Source organism: Culicoides brevitarsis, chromosome 1, assembly GCF_036172545.1.
Source record: "Culicoides brevitarsis isolate CSIRO-B50_1 chromosome 1, AGI_CSIRO_Cbre_v1, whole genome shotgun sequence".
In the NCBI taxonomy this organism is placed as follows: domain Eukaryota; kingdom Metazoa; phylum Arthropoda; class Insecta; order Diptera; family Ceratopogonidae; genus Culicoides; species Culicoides brevitarsis.
This window is the reverse complement of record NC_087085.1, coordinates 17995346-18013840: the sequence shown is the minus strand read 5'-3', so window position 1 is coordinate 18013840 and position 18495 is coordinate 17995346. Positions and strand designations below refer to the sequence as shown.

Below are 18495 nucleotides of genomic sequence, written 5' to 3'. Positions count from 1 at the left end.
TAATATTTTAATATTTTATTATATCACACACACTGAAATGCCATATTTTGTGGCTATTTTACAGAATGCGATAAGGATTTGACCTTTAACGAACAGGTAATTTTTCTTTCACCTACTTGAAATGAGAGACTTTAACATGAGATCCGGAATTGCTTCACTTGTACATGTTTTTCGGGGGATTTCTCACATGTTGGTTCTAATTATCGCCTTTCAAGGTAGTTTATGTGTCAGAGACGTAACTTCGTAATACGTCAAAAATCACGAAATTTTAATTTTTCTTTTTATCTATTTAATATTTTTTCTAGAAACTTGCAAAATATGCTTTAAAATAAATCATTTAGCTTAAAAGTAGCTAAAGAAGATCTCCCGGAACAATTTCATGCGTAAAATAATCCGATTCGAACGCATTTTATCGGATTATTTATAAAAAAGGCGATTATTGAGAGAATTTTTGATAAGTTTCCTCTGCCTCGAGTACTTTTGAGTAATGTTACGCCACTTTTAGTTCAAATATTTAAAGAAAAGATGAGATTGTTAATAGTTGAACAAATTAATTGCTCATTAAGTTGTTGTTGTGTGGATGTAAGTTAAAGACCCATAAAAATTTATTAGTAGCTTCTTGTGGTTTGTTAGTTAGTTAACCGAGAATTGCATAAATATGGAGAGGAAGAAGATGAAACTTGTGGTTTTGATGCACAAGAGCGCTTTTTTGCTTTGTCTCTTAATTTCCTTGACTCAAAAATTGCTTATTTTTTTTTCTTTTTTTGTTTCGCATTTTTTGTTTAAAATTTTTTAAAAACTGAAAATTGAATTAAAAAATTTTAGAAACTTTTGAAACAAAAAAATTTTTTTCTAAAAAATATTTCTTGCTTTCTTTAAAATTTTTAACATTAAAATTTTCTGATTTAAAATTAATATCAGATCAAGTTAAAAACAAAAAAAAATCAAAAATAAAAAGTGAATGCCAAATAATTTCTGAAAAATATTTAATAATATTAATAAAAATTCAAGAAAAAAAATATATTAAATTTAAATTTATTTATAAAAAGAAATTTTTTTTTCAATTTTTTAATAGACAAAAAAAATTTTTAGCAAAATTTTGTAAATTTATTTTAATTTGTTAAACAGACATTTTTGCCATAAAAACAATTTCCCATACAAAACGCTCAACCAGACCACAGCTGATGTGCGTCTCTAATTGCCTAATTTATTACCGCATGTAAATCTAAACATATCTTTATGTGCATAGATCTTAATCGTTCTCAGTTGGAAGTGAGGTACGAAAACTAGAAGGTCAATGTACTGCCATTTTTTTTTCGTCTCCATCCACGTCGTCAATCACCATCATTTAGTTAGAACAACTTTAAGTGGTGTTAAATTTTATTTTATTAATTTTTGCTTATTATTCAAACCATATATTCACGACAACACAATAAAAGAGACGAGCAATTTATGACCACGGTTGATAACGAGGACATTTACTTTGGTTACGAAAAATGTCCGGAAGTAAAATTCATCTGCATTTTTGTGGCTCCAGGGAAATTATTTACCGTTTTGTCGTTTAGTCACCCGTTTAACCCAGTTACCGTCTCTTTTACACTTTTAGCGTGGCAAGTAAGATGTTAACAGATTCAGCACTTTTTAACACACCGTTTTACGCATCAAGCAATGTTTTAAGTAGATTTACGTGTTTTTTACAGAAATTTATGTGTTAATTTTTTTTTTCGTTCGTTTTTGAAAAAAACATTTTTTTTAAATTTTATTGAGAAGCGCTGTAGAGTCAAGATGAAGACATAAAACATGATTATTATTACCGAGCGCGCATATTAAAAATTATTACACAGCGAAGGACTATAAATTGGTTTGGCAATAAAAGTGCGAGACTGATGTTACTGCCAAAAGAGAGGTTAAAGATCGCAAATTTTCAAATAGACATTTAATAAAAGTGTTTTTTCGTGCTCAGCGTTCTAGAAAAAGGCAAAAAAGTCTTTGGTCGTTGTGATGTTCTTGAACGTGTTTTGATTTCATTATTATAAATATTTTGTTGTTTGGCGATTAATTTGATTTGCTCACGTTTAAACACCGTTTTTTCATGTTCCATAATAATTTATAAATATAAAGAACATTAAGCAAAGTTAAATTGTACAATATAGGTCGCTGCTTTTTCGCTCGATCATCATAATAACATATACTTTGTTGTCTTCTATTTGCATTCTAGTTCTCGTCGGTCGCTTTTCTTGTTCTTTCTTGCTGCTGCTGCTGCTGATGACTATAAGAACGATTTGAATAAATAATGCTTAAATTGTGTGGCTTGTATATTAAGATGTTTAAAAAAGGTAAATTACTGTAATTTTGTGCCAATGAAAAAATAACAACAACAAAAAATGAGTCGTGCTCTAGTAATTTATTGTGGTTATTGGTATAGATGAAATTTATTGGATTTATGTGAGAATTGCTACCAGCTACAACCGTCACGCTATACATTCTGGGAAGATTTAAAGAAACAGGTCACAAAAAATAGAAAATACGCGGGGCATGGGCAAATTTCGCCTAGAGACCTTTAATTAATTTTAATGATACCGAAAAAAAAATCTGGCAAATTAATAAATTTTGCTTGAGACTTTGAACCGATAAGAAAAATGTACAAGGCCAAATAAATTACTTTCAATTTTTTTTTGTTTTTCTTTGGGGTAATAAAAAGTTGATCAATGACAAAAAACCATAAAAATAAGATTAAATTTACAACAGCGAGTCTGGGCTTGACTTGACAGTATTTTGGTTGAAATATATTTTTTTTAATGTTGGCTTAAGAGTGTAAAGCTCTATTTATGTGAATGATAAAAAAAGAGCCTCGAAGACAAATTTCACTAAGCATGCGGAACAATATTCAAATTCAATCAGAGTTCATGAGGAGTTGAAACAACAGAAAAGAGCAAAAACTTTACTCAATCAATGTTTTTGTTGGTATTTTTTTGTGTGTTTCTTTCCTTCCTCTTTTTTTTTTTGCTAAGGTTCAAAGTTAAGTAGAGTACGATAGTGGTGCTTCAATGAAAATTAAAACTTTTGTATTTATATTTTTTTTAGCTGTGTGTGAAATAGTAAGCTAGTAGGGCAAATCATTGCTGTTTCAAGCATAGTTCAAGCAGAAAGTTGTTAAGACAAAAGTTTTTTTGTAGGATATCATTGTAAGGCTTCCTTGCAATGTTGTGTTGTAAGTTGAACAGTGAGGTTATTTTCATAAAAAATAAAAAAAAAATTTTTTTTGCATTAAATTTTAATTAAAGGTGTGACACTTTTATTTTTATGTCATGATTTTTTTAAAACAATAAAAAAATTAATTTAATTTTTTATTTTGCATTGACACAATTTTTTTTTAAACCCTCTGTACTTAACTTGTATTTTTATATAAAAAAAAGTAAAGTAGAAAAAAATATTAAAAAAAAACAAGAGGAAAAAAAAATCATCTGATCAACATCTAAACGAAACAGTTCAATATTTGTTTAATAAAGTGGAACTTTTTTCTGTATAATCAGCTTTTCTGACGTCTTTAGCTGCAAAACCTTATATCTTTTAATAAAAATATTGAACAAGCTATCAAAATAAAAATATACACACAAAATACGTCACCAAAGTTTATATTTTTGTGGATCAGATCAGACGTTGAGACGATGTCACATGATGGAGAATCAGAAAAAAAATAAATAAACATATTGATATTACGGGATGTCAAAGAAACTTTTAGCATATTTTTTCCTCTAAGATTTTTTTTTGCCGCATCTCCGAGAAAAAAAATTGAGTGAGTCAAAGAAGACAATTTTCTTTTCAAAGTTGCATGCAAATTAGTCGGAAAAAGTTTCCTTAAGCCAATTTTTTGCTTGATATTATAATATTGAATAAATGGTAACGAGGTCTAATTATATCAACGACGACGACGACCGGGAAAGCACTCAACAAGTCTACATTCAATGGGTAATTATTTCATCAAGCACTTTTGTGTGCATTCCTGGTACAAAATTAACACTTTTTGCGGCTATTCAATCGAGAAATTCTTTCAAGAAAGATTTAAAAGTCGTTCTTTGTGTTGATTTAACAAAAAAAAAAAGTTTTTTGCTTGAGGTAGGTAATTGTCATTGTTTTATCATCATCATCGTCTTCCTCGTCGGAAGATAAATTTTTGACATAACAAGAACGGTGCGCGAAAAATCTCACAAAGAAATCTCACCTACTTTATCAAGCAAAAAAACAAAAAATCCCGAAAAGTTTTATCACTCTGTCAGTTACACAAAAGGAGAGAAATAAATTAATAATGATAATAAAAAGAGAAGCCACAACAATGTGAAAGACCATTAATTAAGTCTTTTAAATGAACGTTCTACAAATGCCAACCGCACACAATTACCAACTTGGGATTTTGTTTGTATTTTTTTTCGTTCGTCGTACATTTAATTTCATTCAAAAGTGTCTGTTCAGTAGCAAGAACGTTCGTAATACTTATTTATTTGCATTTCTTCATTGTTTCATTTTATTTCCTCTCTTTCTCTCTCGCAGTTACTTACTTCACTATCCATCGCTAGTATCCACTAAGTTGGCTAAGCCACTCGAATGAAAAATTTACAAATGAATAAAATTTTATTAGCTTAAATTAATTATTATTCTGTATAGGAAATTTTTGCATGTAGCCAGCTACCTGTATCTGATTTTACTTTTCTTTTGTAAATTGTGAGTTACGGACAATACAATAATGAAGTACAAAAAGTTTATGCATAAAAATACATTAGAGAGAGAAAAAAAAGAAGGAAGTTAAATAAAAGGCAGCAACAAGAGAAACCTCAAAAAAGTACAACTACGACAAGAAGAAGAAAAGAAATGGAAAAAAAGAAAGATAAAATAGAATTAGAATACATTTTGCATGGAAATTACGATGTCATTGTCTCTGTGTGTTGAATATCTTCCGTTGACTTCATTTTATCGTCATTAATGGTAACGGTAATTTTTTTTGCTTGCATATTATTCTCTTCATTAGGAAATTTATCAAGTACTGTCATCATAATCATCATCATTCTTTGTTCTCATCAAATTCGCGTCGACCTTAAAGTATGGAGACAACAAGGGAGGTAAATACGTTTTTTGTCATTTTTATGACATTTTTCGTTAATTATTAAAAAAAATATTAAAGTTGTCGTTCGAACAAAAACCAACGATACTATCGCATTTTGATTTGATTTGAACCACGTGACCTAAAATATGTTCAAGCCAGGTTGGATCAAAAGATTTTAAACCACGTGACCTGAAATTTTTTCTCATACTAAAATTTTCCGAACATAAGAAAATTTTCGAACTACTTGAGCTAAAGAATTTTAGACCACGTGACCTTTAAAATTTTTTAACCACATGCTTTAAAAAATTTCAAATCACGTGACTTGAGAAATACTCTAACATTTCGATCTAACTTTTCGAAAGTTTTTAAAATCTGTGAAAATTTTTAAACCACGTGACCTTCTACGTGATTTTCTAATCAGTCGACCTGAAAGTTGTTAAAGTCTAAAAAAAAATCAGACCACGTGACTTAAAAATTTCAAACTAAGTGATCTTAAAAATTTCAAACCACGTGACCAGATAAATTTTTAAACCAAGATCTGACAAATTCATAAGCCACGTGACCTGAAATGGAACTTCAAACCACGTGACTTCAAAGTTTTTCAAATCTGAGAAAATATTGAAACCACGTGAGCTAAAAAAATTTTTCATGACCCGAGAAATTTTCAAGTCATCTAAAATTTTCAAACCACGTGACTTGGTACATCTCATTTTTTCCTTCGAAATGCGGTAAAAATTGGTTATGATCATAAATTCAACTCTCGATGATAAAACCCCTTTGGTATGGCCGATGAAAGTTATTAATTGCCATATAATTTATTTTAATAATAATAATCCACCTGCTCAAAAATTTTATTTTTAACTCAAAAAAAAAAGTTGACGTGAATAAAAGTGACTGAATAATAATCAATCTGCACAATGGATGAAACGAACCGAATAAAAACACACTCAGCTTTTAATCTGAGTCATAAAATCGTTTCCTTAATCGCTATTATTTTCGGTCCAAATGACAAAAAGTGAGATCAAATATTCAAATCACGTGGCAAAAGTTTTGTGTGTTGTGTAGAAATCAATAATAAATAAGCATAAACTTAATTGACCCATAAAACGAGAGAAAAAAATACGTTCAGCATGTCATACAGCAGCCGCGCACGATACATTGTTTGTGTTTAATTATAAACATTTTATATCTTAACGAGAAAAGTTAGACTGCATAAGTGCATTTGCAGATACAAAGTGCAGCACGCTCACTTGATCCAAAGTGTATAAATGAATGTAATTAATTAAAGAAAAAAAAACTCTATTATTGCACAATCAATCGTCGTAGTTGTTTGCGTCGAAACAGATACAAAATTTAATTTTTTTTTGTGAAGTAATTTTATTCTGAGTAATTTGCTGTTCGTTCAAGAAAATAAAAAAAAGTTTTATTTTACAGAAAATCAATCAATAAATTGAGAAGAAATATAGTTTTAATGCACTTTTTTATTTTTCTTTAATTATCATCATCATTATTATTTCATTATTTTATTGCAGACGCTTTTATTGTGATAGTTTTCGGTGCATCATCGTGTTTTATTTTTATTTTTATTGCGCGTATTTTAATTTATTTCAAACTCAATTAACCTAAAAAATCTACTAAAAACTCTGCCGAGAGAATTTGTTCGCGTCGAGATTCACTGTCATGTCAATTTGCAACAAAAACAAGCATCAGGTTAATTTTAAAAATAAATCATGTTGCAATTAAGACCTCATTGCTCCCTTTCAACATCACGACACGGCGCACGTTGATTTTCAACGAATTTGTTATTTTTTTGCGACGATGCGAACTTTAAAATTAGAATAATTTTCGCATAAAATTGCAACAGTAGCTAAAAGTGACATAAATATTCAATCAAAGATAGTAGGCCACTGGTGCAATCGACCATACGATATTGCAATCATCATAGGAAAAAAAGAGAAAAATAAAATAAAAGCAAAGTAAACAAAAAACAGATTTGGCTTTAGTATTTATCAATGTTTGTGAACGTGCGAGAAATAATTAATTATTGCAGTAATTTTTCCGTATCGATTTTATATTATGAGTTTATTTTACGTACAAATGGGCGCAATTAAAGTTGTAATGATGATAAAATATACTAGAAGCACATCGTTCGTTATCTGCTTCGTCTTCTATTTAATTATTCTCGCATGCTTGATTGGATTCGGTAGATTAAACGAGTTTATTGTTTCAAGACATGTCCCCTTTGAGTCAGAAGTTCTTGGAAGCAGCAAAGTTTTGTCGAAGAAATTTTATCGAGTATTTATTGCTAAGTTAGAGTGGAGCAATTAAATTTTTGTCGCACTTAAATTCATTTTTTTTTATTAAAATATTCAAAAAAAAAATATATAAAATTCAAGATTTTACTTTCAAATTTTTTTTTCATTGATTTGTAATTAATGATTGTAAAAAAATATATTAAAAAAATAAATAATTAAAAAAAATTAAATCGAATATTTTATTTTAAAATAATTTTTTCCATCGATTTCTATAATAATATTTTAATATTTTGAAAATTATATTTTTTAATAATTAATTTATGGTTTTAAAAACAAAATTTACTAATTCCTTAATTTTTATATTTTTTAAAAATAATTTTAATTAAAAATTAATTTAAATCAATTAGATATTTAATAAATTATTAAATTTAATTATTTTTAAATAAAAATAAAAACGAAATATTTTATATAAGAAAAAAAAATTAAATATGTTTAACTAAAAATTATTTTTTTTAAATTTAAATGATTTAGTAATCGTTTGAGCGCCATACTTTGTTCAGCTGTATGAAAGCACCACGCGCTTGGTATTTTTAAAATTTAAATGATTTTTTTTAAAAGAATTTTCATAATTAATTTTTTGTAGATATTAATTTTTTGCTTAACTTTAAAAGAAAATTTTTGGTCCTTTTATTTTTCTCATTTTTTTTTTTATAAAAAAATATTAGAATTTAAAAAAAATTTGCTTTTTGCTTTAAAAATAAAGTTAAAAAAAAATAAAATTAATGTTTCTTGAAAATTCTTCGTACCTAATGTGAAACATATTTGCTAATCGTTTCATCCTAATATCTCCATAGAATAGATTTAACGCAAAATTATTATTAAAAGTTTTAAGTGTGTGCTCCCTTACAACTATTTTAAAACCAACAAAATTTATCTTTTGTTCTATCTTTTTGTGTTGATTAGAGAACAGAGATGTACCTAATTGTTTTTCCTCATTTACTCTTTCAAACCAAAAATTTTTTAAATAAATTTTAAAAAATTCTTTTAAATAATAAAAATAAACTTTTTTAATTAATTTAATTTAATTTTAAATAATTTTTTAAAAATTTTAAATAATTTTCCAAAGCTTCATCCCTGCCCAAATAAAGTGGTTGGCTCGTTATAAACGATACAAAATTCCTTAATTTAAACTTTTTAATAGGTTTATAAAGGGAAAAGATAACTTTCATTCCACTTGAGATATTTATTGAGAGAAATCCATGTTGCAAGATCTCCTCTAAATGTACATATTGAGTGATTAGCCATTAAGCTGCATAAACAAAGCAAACGACTTCGATGAACAGCAATTTAAAGACGTTTAACTACAAAATTGCATGTCTCAGTAATAAATTTTCCCGAAGTCTTTTGTAATAATTTTTTTTTACAAGCATAAGAAGGTATATTAAATAAATCATTATTTTATCTCTCATACGGGGGAAGAAATGTGCCTCAAGTGACACTCGTCATGTGACAAAAGCGGAATTTTAATAACATGACATTTAGAGATCACTTTATTATTGCAGAAAATTTTTTATTATTGCGGCTTTATCACGTAATAATAGCACAAAGCACTGCAACAATGTTAGCAACGAGTGATTTAATAATAATTGCATTAATTTTTACTGCCTACAGCTGGAACGTATCCACAAGTGATACATGTTCCAGTGAACTTCCCGCATATTTTTAACTTTTTTATTTTATTTTTTTTTAAGTAAATTCCTTTTTTTCATTAACAACACGTGACCACAAAGTTCGCACAATGCAATTTAATGACATTGTAATGATGAAAAGTGCGTCTAAAAACATCACGTATGAGTTGAAATTAAACAACAACATCATCATTATTATTGTTATATAACGAAACGACACATACTCGATAAAAAGTTATGCAAATAATTCTAGCGAAAGATGCTGTTTGAGAATAATTATCATACGAGTTGATCATTGAGTTCTTGTTACAAGACTTTTGCCGCTTTCATTTCATTCATAAATCATGCATCACTGCGGAACATGAATGAAAATTGTTATGTTTTAATTTTTTTTTTTCAAATAAACGCATTTTAATTTCCAAGAACCTCGCGTCAAAACATCAAGCACAACATTCGCATGATTATTATTTATTGTTATTTGTTTTCTCATATTTTTTAATTTATTAACAAACATCGTAACTTTGGAATGTGCAACCTACTTTTAATAATTTTTTTTTCGTGTGTTTGCCTTGCTCGTGTCCGTATTACGATGACAATTATAATTTTTTTTCTAGAGACCGAGAACGAGACATAAAACACAAATTCAGCAATATGCACGAAAAAAATACCAAAACTCGTATGTGAGGTTATTTTGTTTTATTTTTTACGTTTATTGGACGTAACAAGAACATTTTATAAATAACCTAAATTATTATTCGTTAAAGCCGAAAATAAATCATGATAACGCAAAAAGTTACAACACACTTTTTTATTTAATTCTGGTTTATGTCATAAATCCATCTTGAATTAATCAGTTGGCTGCAGTGTACGTTTTGTATTGCAAATTTTCGATAAGCATCGAGCAGATCGGGCATTTGCATGTCAAAGAGATAGTAAGAGAGAGTGTTCTTGTTTATGTTCTTCGACGTTGTCATCATTTTCTTCTGGTTCGTGTTGTTGAATTGTGAAAAGTTTGCGTTTCTCGAGATAAAAAATTTTGTTTATTAAAAAAAAATTATTTTAAAAATAAAATAAAAAAAAATAATTAATTAATTAAATTTATTATTTTATTAAATACATTGAATTTTTATTCTTTAAAAACAAAAAAAATATTAAATTAATTTTAAATTTTATCGTTATTTTTTTTTTAATTCGATTAATAAATTGTTAATCTTATATTTTTTTTTATAATTTAATTAGAATAAATTATTTAAAATAATATAATTTCAACAAAATTAATAAAATTTATTAATTAGGTAACTAAAAAATTATTTTTTAAAAATTTTTATTATTTAAATTTATTTTAAATATTTTATTAAATTAATTTTGAATTTTATTAATAAAATATTTTTACCGCATTTCGAAGAAAAAATGCGGTATTAAACTCGACTTGTCGTCTGTGTGTGTGTGTGTGTGTGTGTGTGTGTGTGTGTCAGTGTGTGTGTGTGTTCCGGTGTGCCCCAAATTTTTTTTTTGTAATTCTTAGTTATTTGAGGACCCTGAAGGTCAGTGGGCAGTTCCTTGGGTTGTGAGGTGTATAGAATTGTGAAAGGGTCATGAGGAGTGCGAAAATGTGAAATGAGGAGTTCGAAAATGTGAAATAAGGGGTTCGAAAATGTGAAATGAGGGGTTTGAAAATGTGAAATGAGGAGTTCAAAAATGTGAAATGCGGAGTTCGAAAATGTGAAATGAGGAGTTCGAAAATGTAAAATGAGGGGTTCGAAAATGTGAAATGAGGAGTTCCAAAATGTGAAATGAGGGGTTCGAAAATGTGAAATGAGGAGTTCGAAAATGTGAAATGAGGGTTATGAAAATGTGAAATAAGGAGTACGAAAAGCAAAGATACATATGCAACATCGAAATGCGGTTTAGTATGTCGTTCTTTAGACGACTACTTTCTCTATTTTTTTTTTTTAATTTGACTAATTAATTTAATTCATATAATTTTTTTTTAAATTATTTAATTAGAATAAATAACAAATAAAAAAATTAAAATAATATAATTTTAATAATAATTGGTTTTTAAATTTTAATTAAAATTCAATAAATTAATTTAAAAAAATTTTATTATTTAAAATAATTTTTTATTAAATTGATTTTATAATTATTTTATTTAAATATTTTCTATAAATCTATAAAACAAAATTAATTTTTAGTAGAAAGTCTTTAAGTACTTTAATTTTTTTATTATAAAATTTTCACATTTTTTTTATAAGTAACAAATAAATTAATTTTTAAAATTTTTATTATGAAAGTTTATTTTATTTTAATTAATTTAAAATTTTTTTAAAATTTATTTAAAATATTTTATTAAATAAAATTTAATTTTAAGTAGAAAGGTACTTAAACCTACTTTAATGTTTTTTTAAATAAATTTTCATATTTCGAGACTCAAATTTTCCACAATTAATAAATGATGATTCTGCAGGAAACTTGTATAAATGCAAATATGGCATTGTTTCACAAGTCAAGTAGAGTTGTCATCATCATCGAGTGTCTCTTTCACTCTCGCACATTTTCTCCAGAATGACCTGGCAAACAGGCAAGCAATAATAATAACAGCTTAAAAAATAAAAACATATTTAATGTTGTTTATAATAATAACATCATCATCGTCAATAAAACGAGTTTTGTGTGTCTCGAATATTCAATGAGTTAATTTTTTATTCATTAATAATATATTTAACAGTATCACTCTCGGCAAACACACATCTAACATGTTTATAAAATACATTCACATAAAATTGTGTGTGCCGCTTGTTCTAATATTTATCATTTTAATGTTTATATTTTTGCATGTAGCCGCTTGTAAATCATTAAATTAATGTCTGTTGGTAATTTGTCAAATGATTACAATTTTTTTTTCTCGCTATCTTACCACAGAAGTGGATTGCAAAAGTTAAGATATAATATTATGAAATGCGAAAAAATATAAAAAAAAATAAAAAATGTCCAGACATGTTGAGTGTGCGAGTGCCAGTGAGCCAGTTTCTCAAGTTGTAATATGTAAATATTTGTATTTTTTTAATAATCAGGAGAGAGATTCCCGTTTTTTATGGGTTCGCATTTAAATAAAATACGAAATAAAGAAGAGTGTAAGTGCTGCACAAACGATTTTGCAAATAAAATAAATATAACTGCAATGCTTGACATCGTTTTTTACATAATATAACATTTTTTTTCTAGATACAATTTGTATTTTTTTGTGTGAACGGTGTATGTATGATGAAGTCATTTAACAGAACATTATTATTATTTAAATTCTAGTACAAATTTTCCAGTTTTTTTATTCGCCCGGAGAACAAGTCGCGTACGTTTGTAGTGCGATCGTGGAATTTAAAATGAGCATAGTGGCAGAGATGCAGTTTGTTTTTCAGAATTGGGACAATTTTTGTTCTATATTTATTTATTTTTTTATATTAAATAATAGTACTTGGTGGGAAAACGGTGCAAATTTATGGAATCCGTTAAAACGAGTTGTAAAAATATTTTTACACGGATAAATGTCATAATATTATACTATAAATAGAGTGAGAATTTATTTCTTTAGTGGAAGCTCAAGTCCTCTGGGATAATTGACATTTTTGATTGTGGATGTCGAAAAATTTATCCCGGGGATTATTTAAATAAATCATAAAAATATGAAATCCTTTTCAATTCAAAATGTGACAAAATGTTTGAAAAGGGTGATTTTTATATTTTGATAAAAAAAATTAATATGTAATTCAAAACACATTTTTTAAATAAAAAAAAAATAAATTTTTAAATAAAAAAATAAAATTATAAATAAAAAATATAAATCATAAATAAAATAATTATTGTTAAAATTTAATTAGCATTAGATTTTTTTAAATTACTTTTTATTAAATTTTCAAAACTAATTAAATATAATATAAATAATAAAAAATTATATAGATTTAATTAATAATAAATAATATTAATATTAATTAATTAAAAATATTTATTATTTTTTTATTTTATACTAAAATAATTTTTTCTCTCTTAAATATACGCTAAGAAACAAAAAAAATATTAATTTAATATGAAATTAAATAATTATAAATATTTTTAATTAATTAAATTCAGTTAACGTTGTTATTAAATTAATTTAATTAAAATTTTAATTTAATTAATTAATTAATTTGATGTTATTTTATTTATTAAATTTTTAACAACCAATGCATGAATCAAAAAATAATTTTAAGCTACCAAAATTTAATAAAATGATATAATTTGAGGTAAATTAAATAAAAATCCAATAAAAATGATTTTCAGAGTAAAAATGATAATTTTACAAAAAATATTTTTTTTTATAGAAGATGAATAGAATTTTTTCTTCTTTGAACTTTCAGCAAAAGGACAAGACAAAAAATAATTTAATTCAATTTTAATGCGTTTCAAGGCATTTTAAACAAATTTTACGTTAATTAGCTGTAATTACCATTATCCACAAGGCACTATTATTACATATTGTCTCGAATGAACAACCGAGGCAGCCCGATTCTGCAAATAGAAAGTGTGAACATAATTCTGCAATTATGTTATGTAAGATTATAATAATGGACAAATCCCTTATTTAATTAGCATCAAGAACAATTCTATTTTGCGCTGTACGAGTATGGTCCGTCTAATTATCACAGCTTACTTCTTGTTATAATAATTATTATTTAAACTGAATACTGAGTGCATTTCCACGCAAATTAAAATGAAGTTGTATAATTAAATTCTTGCGGAGCGCAATTTTAAATAATAAGAATTTAGTGTAATAGAAAAAAATGGTGATGATGATGACGAGATGGACCGCGCGCACGACACAATACACGTGTTAAACATGATTAATGTGGTAGTGCGAGAAAAAGAAGTCGAAAGAAAGCATATCTTGGCTCAATTAACGACACGCAATGACTAGAAGACGCAGCAGCAGCAGCTGAAGAAGCGTGTAATTGCATCTCTTGGCAGGTTGTGAGGAGAAGGTCGCGTGCAATGACCTCAACATACATTTCTCCGATGTGCGACGAGCTATAAATAAACAAATGTCGTCGTCGTCATCGTCTCTGGAGAGTGATAAATGATAGAGTTGTGTCAATTTAGAAATTGAATGTTTGTATAAAACTTTTTTTTTTTTTGGCCTAATTGATACAACAACAAAAACTTTGACAGTGACATGAAGGTATTCTCGTGAAATCATTGGAAAGTACGATGAACTCTGGGCTGGATTAAAATTTTATTCTGTCGTTGTGTGTGAGCAAAAGAGATGAGTAACGCACCTTAAATCGTTGATAAATGATGGAATATACATGTTGAATGGGATATGATATGGGGAAAAATACAAAATGATGGTTCTGACAAAAATCGTGTGTAAACTCTTAATGATCATTAAGAGCGGAGGCACATAAGAATATTTCGCATGAGCGGATTAAATTCAACATTTTTTTTCTCTCCTCATCTTTTGTTTGGGTGACAAATGAGTCTTTGATCTTTTTTTTTAGACACACAAGTCACGGATTCGATCGTTCGTTCGCTCGCTAAAAATAATACAATATAAATGTATTTCCTTTCTCGATAAAAATTGTAATTTACAGAAATTTTTTCACTGATAATCAATTTCACGTTTCATTCCCCTCCAATAAACTTTCTTCGCGAATTAAATCGACAAAAAGTATAAATAAAATTCTGCTGCAATCGAATTAAGCGGAAACGTGGAGAGACAAAAGGCATGGGATTTAGAATTTATTTCTACTAAAAAAAATTTAATTCAGTGAAAAAAAATTATATCGTAAAAATAATTATTAAAATTTCATAAAGTTTAATTTTCATTTAACAATTATTAACAAAAATAAAATTGTTTCTTTGAGAGTTAAATTTAATTAAAAATATAGAAATAATTTTAAAAAATTTTAATTTATAAAAATTTAAATTTATTTAATTTATTTAAAATTTAATTAAATTTTCAATTATTAATATATTTTTTTAAAACAAAAATGAAATAATTTATTCGGTTGTTAAATTTATTTAATTATAGAATTTATTTAAAATAATTTTTATTAAATTTGCAAAATTATTTAAATAAAAAAATATTTAAAAAATTACAATTAATTTAATTTAATTTTTTAAATTAAATAATTTATTTACACATTCATTGCCATAGTTCGGTGATAATTTTTTATTAACAAAAGAATTTTTTATTTCAATTTATTTTAAATAATTTTTAATTTAATTAAAATAAAAATTATTAAAATTTCCAAAGAAAAAAAATATAACAAATTTTTCTAAACTGTTTAAAAAATCATTAAATTTTATTTATGAATAAAAAAAAATATTAAATTAAATTTATAAATTATAATTAATTAGTAAAAATTAATAAGTATTTAAAAAATTATTAATTAATTAGTAAAAAATATTTTTTTTAAAAATAAAATTTAATTAATTTATTTCAATTAAAAATTTAAAAAAAATCCCGCCTTTTTTCATAAATACGCCTATGCCTCTGACAAATAAGGAAAGAAAGTAATAATTAACGACTACCAGCGTATTTAACTTAAAAATTTATGAAAACCATCGAAACTGTATCATAAATCACCAAAGTATGGCAAATTTCCGCCTATAACTTTATTTCTTCTCGCAAAGAAAAGTGCGCTTAAATTCCTTCCTTTAAATATTCAAGAAAGAAAAAAAAACGAAGAAAAATGTACAAAATAAAATAAAATGCACTAGAAAACTATAATAATAATAAATATCTTCTTACACACAACTTACATAACAATATAAATACAGATTATATCAAGAAGACATTTACATAACTGTTTCCCTTGGCAGCCGTAGTAGCAGCAGCAGCAGCAGAAGCAGCCACTAGTAACATTTTTAAAATTTCTTGCTTCACGTAAATACATCGCTCGTTCTGATGCTCTCCCAAAGAAACTTTTGCACAAGTCGTTGTCATCATCAACATCGTGCGTCGACAACGACGTGTTCTCATTCAATGACATAATTTTAAGTATGCATGAGTTGACTTGCAAAGATCGTCGTACCGAACATATTTATGATTATCATCATCATAATAATAAAAAGATAGAATTCGGAATTTTATTCACTTCACTGCCACAATTTTTTTTTCGTCGTGATGCGAAATCAGCTTTAATGTGCTGCACTCGGTTTAACTGCTATTTTTGCCATAAATATGATTAAATAAAGTGAGTTTGATAAAATTTAAAAAAATTAAATTAAATCTATGGTGGAAAAAAGTCTATTATAAATGTAAATAAAATTGCTGGAATTATGCAAAAATAGGCAAGTTAAAAAAAAATGTAAATTACGCATATAGAAAAATGAGGATAATAATGGGTCGGCAAACAACATTAATGACAACTCTCTGTTCAAATCGCAAACCTACCGGCACAATGATGTCTGTGTTATTTCACCGGAATGACAAAGTTTGAGAACAAGCACTGATGTAAATTCTCCGAAAACTTCATTCCCGTAAAACTTTCTGTATGATAATTAATTAAAAATTAAATTTGTGTCATCGGTGTCATCAAAACTCGAAATGAGAAAAGTAATATGAGCTTCAAGTGTTTCCAAACTTTATCGTATCATGATTTTTTTTCCTTGTGCCGACAAGGAACTGGATTAAATTAACTCCATTTGAGAAAGACAAACAATTTATTATATCACAAATGATTACCTTAATTGTCGCAAAAATGTGTAAAGTTCTGGTGGTGTCGGATTTCAAACGATTTGCCACCACTTGCCTTGAAATTACAACTTTTTGCTAGTAATCCGATATGACAATCACGAAATTTGCATTGTTTACTTGAACAAGGAAGGTTTTTGATAGATTTTGTTAAGGCCGCTCCAATTAATAGTTTTGTTTAAATTTTTTGAAACAAAAATGGGGGGGGGGGTGGTTATAAAAAAAATAAAAAATTTTAAAATAATTTTTTTTTAAAAAATTCCAAATCTTAAAAAATTTTGGACCGTATTTAATTTTTTTTTTGTTTTGAATTTTTTAAAATTAATATTTATATGTATTTATATATGTATTTAAAATTGATTTTAGAACAATTCAATTAAAATCGAAAAAAAATAGCAAAATTTTTTTCAAAAATAATTTCAATAATTTTTATAAAAAACTGTTTTGGAGAAAAAAATCCATAGCTAAAATAGATTTTTTAATAAAAAAATTTTGAAAAATAAAAAAATTCCAATTTTTTAAAAATTACATGAAATTAGACCAAAAACGATAATTTTTGATGAAATTTTTAATTTTTTTATTTTTTTACCCCACTCACTATTTTGATTTTAAAACTATTGAGTTTCATTTGCATCGGCCTAAACAACAAAAAAATCATTGTTTTGACATTTTTTTAAATAAAAATGCAAGAATGACCAATCCTAAATGTTTTTCCGGAACGTCAATGCCAATAAAATACAAGTAAATAAAATTAGATTTATTTAAAAAAAAAAAAATGTAAAAAATTGCATAGAGAACAAAAAAAATATTTTGACATGAAACACAAATTTTTCGTTTAAAAAAATTTGTACGATAAAAAAATTGATGATTGAATTATTTTATTTTTATATCAAATTCGTTCATTTAGCAGTACAGTAGTAGTCTAGTTAGTTTGAGAACAGAAAACATTTTTAAATTGACCATGAAATTGTTTTTGTTTTCTTTTGAAGTATTTTTTTTTTGCGGGAAACAACCATGATAAAAAAATATGCATGAAATATGAATAAAAAAAATCTTTGTTCGAGTAGAAAGGTAGTGCCCGGTAATAAATTTGATTTAGAAGCAATAAATTTAGCGGTGTGTGTGGTGTTGTTATACATTTTTTGTGTTTTGTTGTATTTTGTAGTTCTTAGAATATTTTTTTTTATTTTTGCCGCCCAAGTTGCTATCCAGACGGCAACTGGTCTTATTTACAAATAAAACGTGGCGTGGGAAAAATCAAAAATTATGATTTCTACCGATTTCTACAAAGGTTATTTTTAGTCCGGATATCAAAAAAATGTGCTTTGAACACTTTCGCTGTTTTTACATTTTTTTTTTAATATTTTATTAATGAGTCATGTGGGCGTTTTTTTCGAGGTCAAGGTCCGATAAAATAGCAAGTGCAACAATGTGCAAGATCAAAGTATTTTTTTTTTTCGAAAAGTAATTAATTTTAATCATCATTTCTTTTCATCGCATTTTTTTCAAAAAAAAAAGCAATAAAATATCCCACAAATTAATAAATTGAGCAACACCAACTGACTCAATAAATTTCGAAACGATTAGTGGTACAACATTGTACATTAAGCAGCGAAAAAATATTGCAAACGATTAAAAAATAACGCTGAATTATCGCGTACGCATGCATAAACAAGTCAAGAAACGACATCGAAGAACGGAAAAAAATATTAAATGAGTCGACGT

The 18495-nt window shown here is 26.4% G+C and overlaps 1 protein-coding gene across 1 annotated transcript in view; it reads right to left on the bottom strand.

Annotated features, from left to right (window-relative positions):
- Positions 1-18495, bottom strand: part of LOC134838116 (protein folded gastrulation) — a 75303-nt gene that overhangs the window by 39595 nt on the left and 17213 nt on the right. The gene's annotated exons all lie outside the window — the stretch shown is intronic.